Source organism: Gorilla gorilla, chromosome 5 (assembly GCF_029281585.2).
Source record: "Gorilla gorilla gorilla isolate KB3781 chromosome 5, NHGRI_mGorGor1-v2.1_pri, whole genome shotgun sequence".
In the NCBI taxonomy this organism is placed as follows: Eukaryota; Metazoa; Chordata; class Mammalia; order Primates; family Hominidae; genus Gorilla; species Gorilla gorilla.
Genome location: NC_073229.2, coordinates 104,615,984 through 104,634,284, shown reverse-complemented (window position 1 = coordinate 104,634,284; position 18,301 = coordinate 104,615,984). Strand labels below are relative to the sequence as shown.

Genomic DNA, 18,301 nt, shown 5'->3' with positions numbered 1-18,301 from the left:
GGGACAGTCCATAGGGTTTACACTCATTTCTTGAACAGGTTTTTTTTTTTTTTAATGTTGGTTGAATGAACAAAGAAGGAACCACAGACAAGAGAAATTTCCTGCTATATTTTCTTTAAGATCCACCTCCATTCCCCTCTAATTTTCTCTTTTTCTCTCTATTCTCTTCCTCCTTTGCTAGATCTTGCAGGTGAAATAGACTCTATTCCAAAGGAGACAAAATAATTGTAATATCTAATCTTTCCAAAAAAGGCTTCAGTAACAAAACACACATATTTACTAAGAGTTTCCAGGTACTTCCAACTAAGGTGCAGTGTGATCATTAAAGGAAAGACATCAGAAAGTGTAAAAAATATTAGATAAATACAAATCAAGAGTAGAAGATGTAAAATTTTAATCCCATTTTTATCAAGAGTAATCCACTAGGTAAGGCATTCTATATATCTGTATATGAAATGAGGAAAAATAATTATAAGATGAACTAAATCTATAGAATTGTTATTAGAATTGTCTCATTTTGGCTGACTCTCTTTTCAGACTCAGCCCGCCTGCACCCAGGTGAAATAAACAGCTTTGTTGCTCACACAAAGCCTGTTTGGTGGTCTCTTCACACGGACGCGCATGAAGTTTGGTGTCGTGACTTGGATCCGGGGACCTCCCTTGGGAGATCAATCCCCCGTCCTCCTGCTCTTTGCTCCGTGAGAAAGATCACCTACGACCTCAGGTCCTCAGACTGACCAGGCCAAGAAACATCTCACCAATTTCAAATCTGGTAAGCGGCCTCTTTTTACTCTCTTCTCCAACTTCCCTCACTATCCCTCAACCTCTTTCTCCTTTCAATCTTGGCGCTACACTTCAATCTCTTCCTTCTCTTAATTTCAATTCCTTTCATTTTGTGGTAGAGACAAAAGAGACACGTTTTATCCATGGACCCAAAACTCTGGCGCCGGTCACGGACTGGGAAGGCAGCCTTCCCTTCGTGTTTAATCATTGCAGGGATGCCTCTGTGATTATACACCCACGTTTCAAGGGTGTCAGACCACACAGGGACGCCTGCCTTTGTCCTTCACCCTTAGCGGCAAGTCCTGCTTTTCTGGGGAAGAGGCAAGCACCCCAACCCCTTCTCTCCTTGTCTCTACCCCTTCTCTGCCTTTCCTGGGGCAGGGGCAAGTACCCCTCAACCCCTTCTCCTTCACCCTTAGCAGCAAGTCCCACTTCCCTAGGGGGCAAGAACCCCCCAATCGCTTATTTCCACACCCCAACCTCTTATCTCTGCACCCCAATCCCTTATTTCTGCACCCTGACCTCTTATCTCTGTGCCCCAATCCCTTATTTCCATGCCCCAACCCCTTCTCTGCTTTTCTGGAGGGCAAGAACCCCCCACCCCTTCTCCGTGTCTCTACTCTTTTCTCTGGGCTTGCCTCCTTCACTATGGGTAAGCTTCCACCTTCCATTCCTCCTTCTTCTCCCTTAGTCTGTGTTCTCAAAAACTTAAAGCCTCTTCAACTCACACCTGACCTAAAACCTAAATGCCTTATTTTCTTCAATGTCACTTGACCCCAATACAAACTCGACAGTAGTTCCAAATAGCCGGAAAATGGCACTTTCAATTTTTCCATCCTACAAGATCTAAATAGTTCTTGTCGTAAAATGGGCAAATGGTCTGAGGTGCCTGACGTCCAGGCATTCTTTTACACATCAGTCCCTTCCTAGTCTCTGTGTCCAGTGCAACTCATCCCAAATCTTCCTTCTTTCCCTCCCACCTGTCCCCTCAGTCCCAACCCCAAGAGTCGCTGAGTCTTTCTAATCTTCCTTTTCTACAGACCCATCTGACCTCTCCCCTCCTCGCCAGCCCAAGCTAGGTCCCAATTCCTCCTCAGCCTCTGCTCCTCCACCCTGTAATCTTTTTATCGCCCCCCCCCCCTCCTCACACCTGGTCTGGCTTACAGTTTCATTCTCTGACTAGCCCTCCCCCACCTGCCCAGCAATTTACTCTTAAAAAGGTGGCTGGAGCCAAAGGTATAGTAAGGGTTCATGCTCCTTTTTCTTTATCCCAAATCAGATAGCATTTAGGCTCTTTTTCATAATATAAAAACCCAGCCCAGTTCATGGCTCATTCAGCAACAACCCTGAGACACTTTACAGCCCTAGACCCTGAAAGGTCAAAAGGCCATCTTTTTCTCAATATACATTTTATTACCCAATCTGCTCCTGACATTAAATAAAACTCCAAAAATTAAATTCTGGCCCTCAAACCCCACAACAGGATTTAATTAACCTCACCTTCAAGGTGTACAATAATAGAAAAAAGTTGCAATTCCTTGCCTCCACTGTGAGACAAACCCCAGCCACATCTCCAGCACACAAGAACTTCCAAACGCCTGAACCACAGCGGCCAGGCGTTCCTCTAGAACCTCCTCCCCCAGGAGCTTGCTACAAGTGCCAGAAATCTCACCACCAGGCCAAGGAATGCCTGCAGCCCAGGATTCCTCCTAAGCCGTGTCCCATCTGTGCGGGACCCCACTGGAAATCGGACTGTTCAACTCACCTGGCAGCCACTCCCAGAGCCCCTGGAACTTTGGCCCAAGGCTCTCTGACTGACTCCTTCTGGGCTTAGCGGCTGAAGACTGACACTGCCCGATCGCCTCGGAAGCCCTGTAGACCACCACGGACGCCGAGCTTTGGGTAACTCTCACAGTGGAAGGTAAGTCCATCCCCTTCTTAATCAATACAGAGGCTACCCACTCCACATTACCTTCTTTTCAAGGGCCTGTTTCCCTTGCCTTCATAACTGTTGTGGGTATTGACAGCCAGGCTTCTAAACCTCTTAGAACTCCCCAACTCTGGTGCCAACTTAGACAACACTCTTTTATGCACTCTTTTTTAGTTATCCACACCTGTCCAGTTCCCTTATTAGGCTGAGACATTTTAACCAAATTATCTGCTTACTTGACTATTCCTGGACTATAGCCGCATCTCATTGATGCCCTTCTTCCCAATCCAAAGCCGACCTCTTGTATTCCCCCACCTTAACCCACAAGTATAAGATACCTCTACTCCCTCCTTGGCGACTGATCATTCACCCCTTACCATCTCATTAAAACCTAATCACCCTTACCCCGCTGAATGCCAATATCCCATCCCACAGCATGCTTTGAAAGGATTAAAGCCTGTTATCACTCGCCTGCTACAGCACGGCCTTTTAACGCCTATAAGCTCTCCTTACAATTCCCCCATTTTACCTGTCTTAAAACCAGACAAGCCTTACAAGTTAGTTCAGGATCTACGCCTTATCAACCAAATTGTTTTGCCTATCCACCCCATGGTGCCAAACCCATATACTCTCCTATCCTCAATACCTCCCTCCACAATCCATTATTCTGTTCTGGATCTCAAACGTGCTTTCTTTACTATTCCTTTGCACCCGTCATCCCAGCCTCTCTTCGCTTTCACTTGGACTGACCCTGACACCCATCAGGCTCAGCAAATTACCTGGGCTGCACTGCCGCAAGGCTTCACAGACAACCCCCATTACTTCAGTCAAGCCCAAATTTCATCCTCATCTGTTACCTATCTTGACATAATTCTTGTAAAAACACACGTGCTCTCCCTGCTGATCATGTCCAGCTGATCTCCCAAACCTCAATCCCTTACAAAATAACAACTCCTTTCCTTCCTAGGCATGGTTAGTGTGGTCAGAATTCTTACACAAGAGCCAGGACCACACCCTGTAGCCTTTCTGTCCAAACAACTCGACCTTACTGTTTTAGCCTAGCCCTCATGTCTGCGTGCAGCGGCTGCCGCTGCTTTAATACTTTCAGAGACCTTTCCTACAAGGTCTGAGAAGGCCACCGCAGTCATTTATTCCCTTCTGTCAGACATAATTCCTCAGTTTAGCCTTCACACCTCTATACAGTCTGATAACAGACCAGCCTTTATTAGTCAAATCAGCCGAGCATTTTTTCAGGCTCTTAGTATTCAGTGACAGACTAATGGTCTATTAAAAACACACCTCACCAAGCTCAGCCACCAACTTAAAAACGACTGGACAATACTTTTACCACTTTCCCTTCTCAGAAGTCAGACCTGTCCTCAGAATGCTACAAGGTACAGCCCATTTGAGCTCCTGTTTAGACGCTCCTTTTTATTAGGCTCCAGTCTCATTCCAGACACCAGACCAACTTCAACTGTGCCCCCAAATAACTTGTCATCCCTACTATCTTCTGTCTAGTCATACTCCTATTCACTGTTCTCAACTACTCATATATGCTCTGCTCTTGTTTACACTGCCGGTTTACACTGTTTCTCCAAGCCATCACAACTGATATCTCCTCATGCTATCCTCAAACTGCCACTCTTAACTCTTGAAGTAAATAAATAATCTTTGCTGGCAGGACTATGCTGAACCTCCGCAGGCACTCTCTAATTAGATGTCCTAGGTCCTCCCAATTCTTAGTCCTTTTATACCTGTTTTTCTCCTTCTCTTATTCCATTTAGTTTTTCAATTCATACAAACCGTATCCAGGCCATCACCAATCATTCTATGCAACAAATGTTTCTTCTAACAACCCCACAATATCACCCCTTACCACAAGATCTCCCTTCAGCTTAATCTGTCCCACTCTAGGTTCCCACACCACCCCTAATCCCGCTTGAAGCAGCCCTGAGAAACATCGCCCATTCTCTCTCCATACCACCCCCAAAAATTTTCACCGCCCCAACACTTCAACACTATTTTATTTTTCTTATTAATATAAGAGGGCAGGAATGTCAGGCCTCTGAGCCCAAGCCAAGCCATCGCATCCCCTGTGACTTGCACGTATACGCCCAGATGGCCTGAAGTAACTGAAGAATCACAAAAGAAGTGAAAAGGCCCTGCCCCGCCTTAACTGATGACATTCCACCATTGTGATTTGTTCCTGCCCCACCTTAGCTGAGTGATTAACCCCATGAATTTCCTTCTCCTGGCTCAGAAGCTCCCCCACTGAGCACCTTGTGACCCCTGCCCCTGCCCACCAGAGAACAACCCCCTTTGACTAATTTTCCATTACTTTCCCAAATCCTATAAAATGGCCCCACCCCATCTCCCTTCGCTGACTCTCTTTTCAGACTCAGCCCGCCTGCACCCAGGTGAAATAAACAGCCATGTTGCTCACAAAAAAAAAAAAAAAAAAAAGAATTGTCTCATTTTATAGACACCCAAGGACCTGCAGGACAGCTGACCTGATTTTACACAGTGCAACATCACAGTTGCATTCTGGCCATTTTGACCCTATGACTCTCAAATGATCCATTCTTTATCTTTATGGACTTGTGACAGGATAATAAGCTTGAATACCTACTGTAGTTAGATACAGGCTATGTATACTCTTTTCTTGCACCAGTCAGCTGACCAAAGGGATAACCTAAACATCCTATGTATACTCTAGAAGAGGGATGTCCTGTCTTTCAGCTTCTCTCGGCCACATTGGAAGAAGAATTGTCTTGGGCCACACATAGAATACACTAACACTAACAATAGCTGATGAACTTAAAAAAAAAAAATTCAACAAAATCTCATAATGTTTTTAAAAAGTTTAGGAATTTGCATTGGGCTGCATTCAAAGCAGTCGTGGGCTGCATGTGGCCCGTGGGCCATGGGTTGGACAAACTTGCTCTAGAACAACCAGTTGTTCTCATCAGGATAGAGACTATCTAGATGCCCCCAGAATTGCCCTAAGTATAGCTGACTTGCAGTGTCAGCAAATTTCAGTATAGTTAGATACATGAGTACAGTGCCTGCATATTATTAAACCATTGTTCATGACACTGCCTTCTCTAATTCTGACTGTTAAAAGTTGTGTATTTGAAGGGGGTGCATCAATCAGTGAAATGTAAAAAAATCAAAACACTTTTGTAAAGAAGAAAATTTTTTTAAAGTCGTAAGTAGTACACAATAAAGTGTAAGCTGTTATGATTGTAGTATTACATTTTACATAATTCTCAACGTAAAGTTTGAGTAGTATTACTCTCAACAACTCTTCTGTAGGGGGCTCACACGTGTAATCCCAGCACTTTGGCAGGCCAAGGCAGGTGGATCACTTGAGGTCAGGAGTTCAAGACCAGCCTGGTCAATATGGCAAAACCCCATCTTTACTAAAAATACAAAAATTAGCTGGGTATAGTGACACGCATCTGTAATTCCAGCTACTTAGGAGGCTGAGGCACAAGAATCACTTGAAACCAGGAGGCAGAGGTTACACTGAGCTGAGACCACACCACTGTGCTCCAGCCTGGGCCATAGAGTGAGACTCTGTCTCAAAAAAGAAAAAAAATAGCAACAACTCTTCTATAGATTTTATTAATTTCATTTAATTAATTAATTCACTTTTAATTCCTAGAGCATTCTAAGAAAATCCTAATTTTAATAATAATTTTATATTGGACACATGTAACTTACCATGTACCAGGCAACCTTCTAAGTGCCTTATATTAATTAACCATCATGTGGAAACTATTGTTATCTTCATTGTATAACCAAGCAAACAGGCACAGAATGGTAAATAACTGTATCAAGTTTACATGCCTAGAAAGCAGTGAAAGGGAGACAGATTGAAATCTAAGTAATTTGGGTCCTGAGTCGATGAATCTAGCCCCTATACTATTCTGCCTTAAAAAAGCAAATTACTTCAATATCAACTTCAAGTCTTAGTGTTATACAAATCATAGGACTTTGACAACTGGTAGCAATATTGATATTTTCATCTGAAAATACTCCAAAGAAAACAGATATCAATTTATTACTTTCATGGACAATAAAGCAAGTATTTAAAAATAAATGCCTCTAGTCCTTCAAAAAGACCTTCACATGTGGCTTCAGTTTTGCTTTTTGTTTTTGTTTTAACATGGCATAAGTGTAAAGAAATTACATAGTACCATAAATTCATTGCCTTGGGATAGTTTGGCCGAGTTTATTAAGAGCATCAAGTCACTATTTCAGTGTTTTTGTTAGCTGCTAGTATATAGGATTGCTAGGTTAGAGAGGAAAAGAAAGAAGATGTGAAACTGAGAGGAATACAACAGAAGTGAAATGTGACATTTACCAGCAAAGTACAAAACCAGACACTTAAGATATAAAAAGGAGAAAAACCTATTCATGGCAAAAAATATTATTAGGGAAGAAATATAAACAGTTCACTGAAATAACAGAAACTGAGAAATTTTTTAAAGATACTCAGAAAATACTGAGGTTTTTTGTTGTTGTTGTTGCAGAATTTGTTCTGTTTAGTCACATATGTCTTTAAGGCCCTATAGATCAACATAAAGGCTAAGCATTGTCTGGTTTCCTCTGCCTCTGACCTCCACCCAGTAGTTACCTTTTATGAATGTGTGGGATGTGAAGTAGGATTGGAATGACAGTGCATCATTTCAACAAATCCTTTGCAATATTTCTGGGAAGAGCAGATACTTTGGCATACTTCATTCAAATGATACATTTTTTGCATAAGTAGTTTAGAAAAAGGAATATAAACTGGTCCATTTGAAAAATATTTCTGCATAAAACAGCAAATTTTTATGTTATATAAATATCACTGAAAGGAAAGATTTCTGCTGAAAGTGGAGCAATCCCGATGACTTTGGATGAAAGCACATTTTACCTTTGAGAAAGTTACTATGAAGTTAACTATTGGGAATCTCACTGTTATTTGAGATGTTAGCCTCCAAACGGTTTGAAGAAATTGCAAGGTTGAAGGAAACTACAGTGAAAGTTCCAATTCAGTTAGAAGGAAAAACAATGAAGCGTAGAGGAAAGAATATAGCAAATATTTCAAAAGAAGAACATTTTCTTCCAAGCTTGGTAGCCAAAGCTAACTTTGCTCCAGAGATCTCTGAGACATGTGACCTGTGGCCTGTGAAAGATTTATATTACTTACACTTTTGCAGGTTGTTTGAAAAAGTTTCAGTGCAATGTCAATCCTGGTCAGTATATAGATGTCTGGGTTTTCTTTTTATTAAATAAATCCCAAACTAATTTTGAGAGTACCAATCCCTACTCCTTTCTTCTATTTTTTCATTGTTATGTATTGTCTTATATGTGAAAAATAAAAAAAGTTAAAAACCAGACAAATATTCTCCACCCCAGATATAATTAATATTAACTATTTCAATTATTGCTCAATGCACTTGTCCATGCATAATTGAGATCACACACCATGAAAACTGAAAAAGTATTTTCTGACATCGTCTAATGACTGAATGATATCTCATGTTATTTTAATAGGAAATATTTGGTTATTTTCAATTTTTGACTGTAACATATAATACGATGGTGAACATATTTTCACATATATTATTTCCAGCATTGTGATTTGTTTTATTCAAATAGATGTTTTATTCAAATAGAGGGGAGAAAATGCTCATTGAGTTCATTCATCTTAAAATCCTGTATTGATGAGTTAGTGTACAGCTTCAAGTAATTTTTAAAGAGGGTATATAGTTTATACAGTTTTTTGAACCTATGGGAAAATGATATTTCTCTCTTGTCTTCATTCACAGATGACTCTATAGAGATTACTTCATAGTTTTCTGATATTTAGTGTCAGGGTGGTGAAGTTTGATGTCAGCCTGAGTTTTATACCAAGATGCTTGTAAAAGCCTTTTGTAAAATATAAAATAAAATAAACTCTGTAAATCCAAAATGTTACAGGATGAGATAAGGTGTATTTTCATTAATTTTTTTTTTTTTTTTTTGGAATTTAACTGGTCCTTTTGATTTGTATTTCTAGGTCTTTTTACCCTTAAAACATTCCACCTCAAATATCTTTCTTTATCCTCTGTCTCAATTGTGACTTCTTCAGAAGTATATGTAATTCTTAGGCTGGATCTCCATTAACTGACCTCTGCATCAGCATGTCCCTTCATATTTTACCTTTTTGTTTTATAGTAATAGTTTCAAGGGGTCCTCCACATCAGTGATTCAAATTTTTTAACACTATCAATTCTGTTGTTTCTTCCAATAAATGTGTTCATTCATATAATTAATTCTATTCTTGATTTCTTGTTTTTTAGAACTCTTCCTTAAGTCACAAATCTATAGTGGATAACTGCATAGGTTTCTGAATCCAGCTTTACTACTTCCTAGCTATGTAACCATAGGAAAAGTTGTTAGAGATGATACAAGTTTTCTCTAAACCTTCTTTGAAGAGGATAACAATAGTACCTCCCTAAAAAGTTTGTTGTGAGGATTAAGTGAAATAATCTCTGAAAATGCTTAATATAGTGCCAGGCAGTTAATAAACAGCAAATACTACTTCTGATTATTGTAATCATCATTATTGTTATGTCATCGTATCTTCACATGTCAGTGTATTCTCTCTGTAAGGTTTTCTCCTCCCATTTCTGCTTGAGTTTAAATACAACACAGTGATTCTATACTGTTTCAATTTTTATTCTGTTTTAAGTCTATTTTGGTTGCAAAGTCCAAGAAGATAGGTTTGTAGCCTTTAAGCCTGAAGTGTCTACACCTCTCCATCTCAGTTTGCCAGGCTTTGAGTAAAATGGAAGGTCACTTGATTTATTCGACATCTCAGGAATTCATTCTGGATGAAAAATATTCTGTGGCCACCACCACAATTGCTATGTGAATACAAAGTTTCAAGCAAATTAAAGTCACCCATTCTACCAAAATGTATTCAATAGAGTGACAAGGAATACATCTAATGTAAAAAAGAGTTTGCCCTGACACGTTTATTAACAGTGGATAAAAGTATACAAAGTATGCTATTTATTTCATTCAATAATAAATTCAGCTAGTATTTATTAAGCACTTATCATTTGCCAACCTGTTAAAGGAGCTTCCTGACTTCATTAATGTTTTAAGAGACATGGTTTTCTTGTTCTCAATAATTCCTGGAATGTAAACTTCCTGGGAGGATTTAAAGCATGTGACTGGCCACCACAATACTACTTGGGACACATGTTTTCCTAAACGTAGCTTCTCCTGATTCAACCAGTGACATGTATCACTTGTTAGAGAGAGAAGAATATCACCATTCAGTTGATTTATTGATAGCACATCGAAGAAAAGCAATAACCAGAGAGAACTAAAAAAAAATCCTGTACTTCTAAAGCTCAGCAAGTGTACATGTCTTTACTTTCAAATGACAGAAATACACTTGCAAAGTGGTGATGAGAAGTAGAAACAAACAAAGCAGAAAGATTATAGTCTGCCTTATGGAATTTAAGAAGTTGACAAAGTGGAGACTACTTTAACAATGATAACAACTAGAATGAACCAGAAAATAATACTTATCTTCAAGGCCCTAAAAGCCTCAAATCTTTCTAAATTTAATGAATGTCTACGATCTAAAAATGGGTTAGGTCTGCATTAATTCTGGTTTAAACATTATGGGGAACAAGACAGAAAATCTCATAAGCACTCTATAAAATATTCTGAGGTCGTCCAATATAGCATTATTTTTTGCTGAGTCCAGACTTAAATTTGTAAGTAACTGTTCTTTCAATGAGAGAAGCCCTGTAACCAAAGTATATAAAGAAGATCCATTACTAACAAGAGCAAAGAAAATTCTTCATGAGAAATCTGCTGAATTAGGCAATGTGCTAACAATTTAAAACACTTCACAAAGGAATTAAAGCAAATATCATATATTCATGGGATATTAGAACCAAAAGTGACTTTGTAAAAAACATTTAGTCTAATCCTTTTATGTTGCAGGTGGAGTCCCTCAGTAGCAATGGTAATACAGTGCCTTGCTTAAAGTTCCTGTCATTTTGAGTGAACCAGGACACGTCACAAAGTTTCCAGGACTATGAAGTGTAGACTACACCTGAAGCCACAACACAATTATATACTTGCTATCTGAGGGCATACTTACCCTAATATATCTAAATGGCTTGTGATTGAAGCCTTTGGTTAAATTATTATAACCAGTTCTTGAACAACTATAGGTTGGTAAAGAAAAACCTTCGGAATAAACTGGAATTATATTGCTGGTCTAGAGTTTCAGTATCTTCTGCAAATAAATACAAAATGCTTAATAACAGAGGTCACTCTAATAAGTTTGTCTAAATATATGTATGTGCATTATCTCCAATTCAGGCTTCTCTTCTGTAACTCACATTTAGAAATTCAAATTCCTCATCAACAACTTCATGTGAAAACGTCCTCCCCTCTTTCAGATGGTAACTCAATGGACATCTCTCAGTAAAACCTTCTCTGACCCTCCTTTCAAAAATTGCAACATACTCCTAGAATCCCCACCCACCTTTTCAAATTTATTTTCCTCCAAATCACTGATCACCATCTAACACATTTTATATTTTACTTACTTTTGTATATTGTCTTTCTCCCCACCTATATTCCTGCACCTAGTACAGGTTCTTTTGTGAGCATGCAATAAATATGTTTTTGATAAATACATGAGTAAATTAATTAATTAATTTCTAAGAGTCATATGTTTACAAGTAAAGAGTATTTGATTCTACCATTCTTCTAAAGATTCTTTGTGAATATTAGTTGATCTGATTATTTAAACGGAGTCATTTTTTCTAGACTGATGTCATTAAAGCAATATTACTCTGTAGATTGAGCTATAGTACATGACTATACTATGTAATTACATGATGATATTGAGCCCTTAGAGAAAAGAAAAAAATTATACTCTTGATAGAAAATACATAACTAAAATGACAATTTTTCTGGTTCTTTTCCTATTTGACTTCAGTCTAGAGTTAATCTGTCTTCAAACTAAGATGCTATTGCCCAGCTTAGGACTTTACTCTTCATTTGTATACTAAACCTAGAATTATCTTCAAAGTATCAAAATATCTTTGAAGAGGTGGGATGTGAAGAAGTACTTACGCTCCATGACAGCACACAGGGTTTTCTTCATGCTTTGCCCACTAAAATCCACAGTGAAATAACAGGAAAGAAGAAAAAAGCCACTTTCTAAAAATAACATAATTCAATCCAAATGTCCATTCATTTTCTTTATTCATGTTACAATTTATTTCAAAGCACACTTTTATTTTAGATTCACAGGAACTTCAATATGTTGGGACTTAGAAAATTAAAATTAACTTTTCTCATAATACTCCGCTCCTTGCTGCAAGGTTTTTTTTTTTTTTTTTTTTTTAATTCTGAAAAAAAATGTCTGTGACAAGATTTCTCTGAGTAGTAAAAATAGCCAAGAGGGCACTAACTATATATGAAACCTTTTTCCTCCACCAGAACTTATTATTTCTGTAGCTTTATTATAAAAAAGTATTTTCTTTTATTTGAAGGAAAAATATCAATATTCCATTTCATGAAATCTGATTTGAAATTGAGAAGCTCTCAGATATATAGTTTCAAAAAATATGGAAAGCTTCAATGGGTGCATAGTTGAGATGCTGAGATCATGTGGAGAGGATCGAGCAAGGTATGAATGAAGGGCAATTAGAGTAAGTTGCATGTGAATATGTATGATGTATATATGCAGATATTTAGATGTGTGTGTGTTGTGCATTTGTGTATGTTTTTGCACTATAAAGAAAATGATCCGACTGGGCCCAGTGGCTCATGCCTGTAATCCCAGTACTTTGGGAGGCCGAGGCAGGCGGATCACCTGAGGTCAGGAGTTCCAGACCAGCCTGACCAACATGGTGAAACTCCGTCTGTACTAAAAATACAAAAATTAGCCAGATGGGGTGGTGCACACCTGTAATCCCAGCTACTCAGGAGGCTGAGGCAGGAGAAGAATTGCTTGAACCTGGGAGGCGGAGGTTGCAGTGAGCCAAGATTATGCCACTGCACTCCAGCCTGGGCAACAGAGCGAGACGCCATCTCAAAACAAAAAACAAAAAACCAAAACCAAAACCAAAAACAAAAACAAAAAGGAAAGACAAGGAAAAGAAAAGAAACGAAAAAGATCCAAGACCGTCACAGGGATGAGGTGTTTGAAAATCAAATTTTTTAAAAAATAACATTTATTGAGCTCTTTTTCTGGACAGACAAGACAAAGTACTTTATATGTAATATATTATTTCATTTAATCCTCATATTAGCTCTTTTAATGAATTGGTATTGATCATTTTACAAATGAGGTTTGCATTAGTTTCCATGGGCTGCTGTAATGAAGTACCACAAACTTGCCTTGAAATAACAGAAATTTGTTTTTGTGGTTCTGGAGGCCACAAGTCTGAAATCAAAGTATCAGCAGGGTCATGTCTCTCTGAAGATTATTGGGGAGGATCTCTCCTAGCTTCTGGTAGTTGCCAGCAAGGCTTGGCATTCCTTGGCTTGTAGAAGAATACAATCTCTGCCTCCATTTTTACTCAGCATTCTCCTCACGTGTTTGTCTTCACAACTTCCTCTCTGTGTGTGTTTCTCTTGTCTTCTTATAAAGATAACAATCACTTTGTATTTATGGCCCACTCTACTTCAGCAGGACCTCATTTTGAGTTAATTAATTACATCTGCAAACACCTTATTGCCAAAAAGATTATATTCTGAGGTTCCAGGAAGCACATGAATGTTGTGGGAATGGTGGAAATTTGTCATTTCAATGCAAGGTTACTGAGACTCAGAATTGATAATTCTGTTACCTTAGTATTCAGGTAACAGAATCACCTAAACACGTTTTATATGTTTAAAGAAACAAAATCTGAGATTTAATATATGGACTAGAGAAAAAGAGATTATTAAAAACAAGTCTTGAAAAATAAAAACATAAAACTTTTTAATTTTTAATTTTTTTTTTTTTTTTTTGAGACAAAGTCTCACTCTGTTACCCTGGCTGGAGTGCAGTGGCACAATCTCAGCTCACTGAAACCTTCACCTCCCAGGTTAAAGCAATTCTCTTCCTTCAGCCTTCTGAGCAGCTGGGACTACAGGTGTGCGCCACCACGCACAGCTACTTTTTGTATTTTTAGTAGAGATGGGTTTCACCATATTGGCCAGGCTGGTCTCGAACTCTTGACCTCATGATCCACCCGCCTCAGACTCCCAAAGTGCTAGGATTACAGCCATGAGCCACCACGCCCAGCCTTATATTTTTTATTTCAATAGGTTTTTAGAGAACAGGTGGTGTTTGGTTACACAAATAAGTTCTTTAGTGGTGATTTCTAACATTTCGGTGCACCCATCACCTGAACAGTGTACACCATACCCAGTGTGTAGTCTTTTATCCCTCATCCTCATCCTATCCTTTACCTGAAGTTCCCAAAGTCCATTGTATAATTACTATGCCTTTCAGTCTTCATAGGTTAGCTCCGACTTATAAGTGAGGACATACAATGAAAAACATAAAACTTTAAAAATAACAACTATAACAACATGTAAAATACTCAATGCACAACACAGTTGCTATAGCTAAAAATAAAATTAACCAAATAATTATCTTAAATTTTCCATAATGTAGCACATCTAAATATACAGATAGAAAATATGATAAAGAGCTAATAGACATGGAAAATAAAGTAGGAAAGTTCAATATCCACTTAAATATTTGTAGAAAAAAGAGACAGAAAATTAAATGGAAGAAACATTTAAAGGGATCATGGGGAAAATAATTACAAAACTAAAAATTGGTTAATAGTTACAGAAAGGGTAATGGATATCAAGTAAGATAAATGAAATGAAAAGCACATCTAGGCATGCCATAAAAAAATCTTATGACCAGCCAGAGAAGAAATACAGATCATCTTCAAATGAACAACAATTATGACAACTGATTCCTCAACAGCAGCAGTGGAAGTTAGAAGAAAATAAAATAACTTCACTATGTTAATAAAAAATTAATGTCAAACTAGAATCATTAGTGTTTATGTGTTACATCTGTTTTAAATTCTTTCATCTTCAACCTTTTTGTGTATTCATATTTAAGGCATATCTTTTTAAAAACAGCCAATAATTGAATTCTATTTTTCTCTACAGCATATTACTCATTTATTAGAATATTTAGTCCACTTAACATTTAATGTAAACACTGACATTTTAAATCTATCATATTACTGTTTATTTTTATTTATTCCTCTTGTTCTGTCTTCCTGTTTTACTCCTTTCTTGCCTTCTTTGTGTTAAAAAAAATTTTCCACTTTCTTTCCTCTATTGTTTTTTGTGGCACATTTATTTACTATTCTTTTAATGAATACTCTAAAGTATATGATTTTCATAGCCCTGAACTGTGAGACTAACAAAAGCTTTGCTCAACTTCTCAGCTTTGGTTCATCAAATGCTTTGAGAACAGTAGTGAGTAACGTTTGGCTCACCTCAATTCAATTGCCTTCTCTTCTGGATCTTGACCACTCACATTTTGGCTGCTTCAGTACCTCTTTAATGCCTTCAAACACATGTTTTATATTTTACCCAGCTTTTTTAGTTACTCTCAGAGGGAAGATTGGGTTTATACAACCCAATCCATAATTCCTAGAAATAGAGACTTCAATATAGAATTTGATACCTAACAAGAATATACTTTTAAAACAATAATAAGATTAAGAAAGTTATAAACAAGCAAAGCCTGAGAGCATTTAATCTAAGAGAACTTCATTAAAGAAAATTCTAAAGAATGTGTTATAGGCAGAAAAAAGATGCTATTTCTTCCAAACTCATAGAAATTAAAAGAATATAAATAAAAGAAAACTTTTGATTTATCTATTTTAAGGGCAGTAGAGGATTTTAGAAACTAAGAAAAAGAGAAATACATGAAAAGAAAAACTAAGATGACATAAATAAATCCAAATTTATCTAAACCACAGTAAATATAAATAAATTTAACACCATTTAGACACAAATAGTTGACAAATTTTTAAAATATATCTATATGCTGAAGGTATACACCAAAAAGATAGAGTGGATGAAAGTTAAAGCACAGAAAAAGATATATTTCAATACTAGCCAAAATAAAGTGGGAATAATTATATTTCAATCAAACAAAATATAAGGCAAAGACATTATTGGAAATATAAAGTCACTATACAATGAGAGGAGACTAGATTTACCAGGGAAATAGAATCATTCTAAACTTATATGCACCTAAAAATATAAAAAATAGAAATTGAAAATATTTGTAAGCACCAGAAATAAAAGAAGAAATTTGGAAAATTTACTAACAGAGTGGAATATTTAGCATTTTTTTAGTAATTTCTAGATTTAACAGATAAAATGTCACTGAGGACATAAAACACTTGAACAACACTGTATTAATCAGGCTGTGATAGGTTACAGTGTAGAAACAGTGCAGAAACAGGTAAATCTTGAAGCCTCAGTGACTTACAATAGAAGTTTGTTTCTCTTCATATTAGTCATCAAGAATTAAGAAATTGTGATTTCATCCATTTTATGGCACTGTCATCTTCTAGGCCCCATTGGAATTCTATTGAGCCTACTAGGTCCTCTGCATTAAACTGGCCAAAAAGAAATGAGAAAGAAGGAAGAACTTTCATGACATTGTAAAGACAAAGACAAAGACAAAAGTGCCTTATGTTACTTCTGCCCGTTATTCTCATGGACAGAATGCTGTCATAGAATCCTAACTCAATTGAAGGAAGACTTAGAACTGCAGTCTTCCTTTGTATCCAAGAAAAAGAGATAGGATTGTTGAACCTTTAACCAGTCTTTGGTACAAACACAATTGATAAGTTTGATGTAATGGAAAAACACAGAACATTTCATCAAGGTAGAGAACACGCATTCTTTCAAGGACACATAAAGCATTTAGGAGATTTGATCTCATACTTGACCATAAAGTAAGTCAAAAAATTCCAAAACACAGTATCATATAGATTATACATTGACTTCAATTTAAGTAAATTAGAATTAATAACAAAAACATAACTAAAACACTCCAAGCTTTTGAAACTAAGAAATGTAAATAACCTATAAGTTAAAATAACTCTAATGGAAATAAAAATATTTAGAATGAAACAGCAACCAAATATTAGTACAATACACACAATAATGTTTCTAGAAATAAATTTGTAGCCTTAAATACTTATAGTAAAAAAAAAAAAAGAATTTGAAAATGAACCAGCGAAGCATTAAGCATTATATATTAGAAAAAGGACAGAAATTTCCAAAAAGTGAAGGAAAGCATAAAGTATAGAAATTAATACATTAACAAATATATGTACCATGTAAAGATTTAACAAAGCCAAAAGTTGGCACTTCAAAAAGACTAATAAGACCAGTAAGTTTCTAACATGACTGATGAAGAAAGGAAAGACACAAAAAAGGTATAGCCTGTTTGTGCTAACCAGAGAGCAACTCATACCAACTTATCTTGGGTTCCTGTCATAACACAAAGGGAAACTTTCACAATGTGTGAAGCGCTTGATGTTCTGTAGATAAAGGAGGAGAATGTTCTCAAATTCCTTACATCAGGAATTTACTTAGGTGGTATCAGCCTTGACTTGCAAATGGAACAGTACCTCTGCAAGAGGAAAAGTGATGGCATTTATATTATAACTCTGAAGAGGACCTGGGAAGAGTTCTGCTGGTGGCTCATGCCATTGAAAACCCAGCTGATGTCAGTGTCAAATCTTCCAAGAATATCAGCCAGCAGCTGTGCTGAAGTGGGCTGCTGCCACTGGAGCCACTCCAATTGCTGGATGCTTCACTTCTGGAACCTTCACCAACCAGATCCAGGCAGCTTTCCTGGAGATACATCTTCTGGTTAATGAGATAACTTTTCAATCAATGATGCTAATTTGATATGCAGTTAGCAGAAATAAAATTTAATCTCTGCTTCATACCATACACAAAAATAAATTCCAGGCAGATTAAAGATTTAAGTGTGAAAGGCAATATTCTAATTGACAACATTTAGAAAACATGTTTCCACCTCTATAGTAATGAAACCATATAAAATTTAAAAACACTTTCTCAGGGTTGTAAGTGTATGTTTTAAAATTATAAAGTAAAGCTTAAAGATAACATACAGAAAATTTCAGACAGTGGTAATCATTGGGGCCTAGAGAGGAGAAGGCAGTGGGGAACGACTAGAAACTGGTTTTTAAGTTACCAGTAATGTTCTATTTCTGAAGCCAGCTGGTTGGGTCTACAGGTTTCATAAGCAGGATTATTATTTGTATAGGATTTAATGAGATTATTGTTTTATACTATACACATATATATATTTAGAAATATACCTATCTAATTATCTCCAACAAATATTGTTTATTTTTTATTTTTAAAAAATTAACTTTGTTGGCTGAGCGCGGTGGCTCATGCCTGTAATCCCAGCACTTTGGGAGGCTGAAGCAGGTGGATCATGAGGTCAGGAGTTGAAGACCAACTTGACCAACTTGGTGAAATCCTGTC

General features: G+C 37.1%; 1 protein-coding gene across 2 annotated transcripts in view; it reads right to left on the bottom strand.

The window, feature by feature from the left end:
- Positions 1-11,973: 11,973 nt before the first annotated feature.
- The window catches only part of BCKDHB (branched chain keto acid dehydrogenase E1 subunit beta), a 377,315-nt gene continuing 370,987 nt past the window's right edge, over positions 11,974-18,301 (bottom strand). For both annotated transcript variants that reach the window (XR_010134301.1, XR_010134304.1), the window contains exon 15: positions 11,974-17,635. The gene's annotated coding sequence lies outside the window, so the exon portion shown is untranslated. The remainder of the gene's footprint in view (positions 17,636-18,301) is intronic.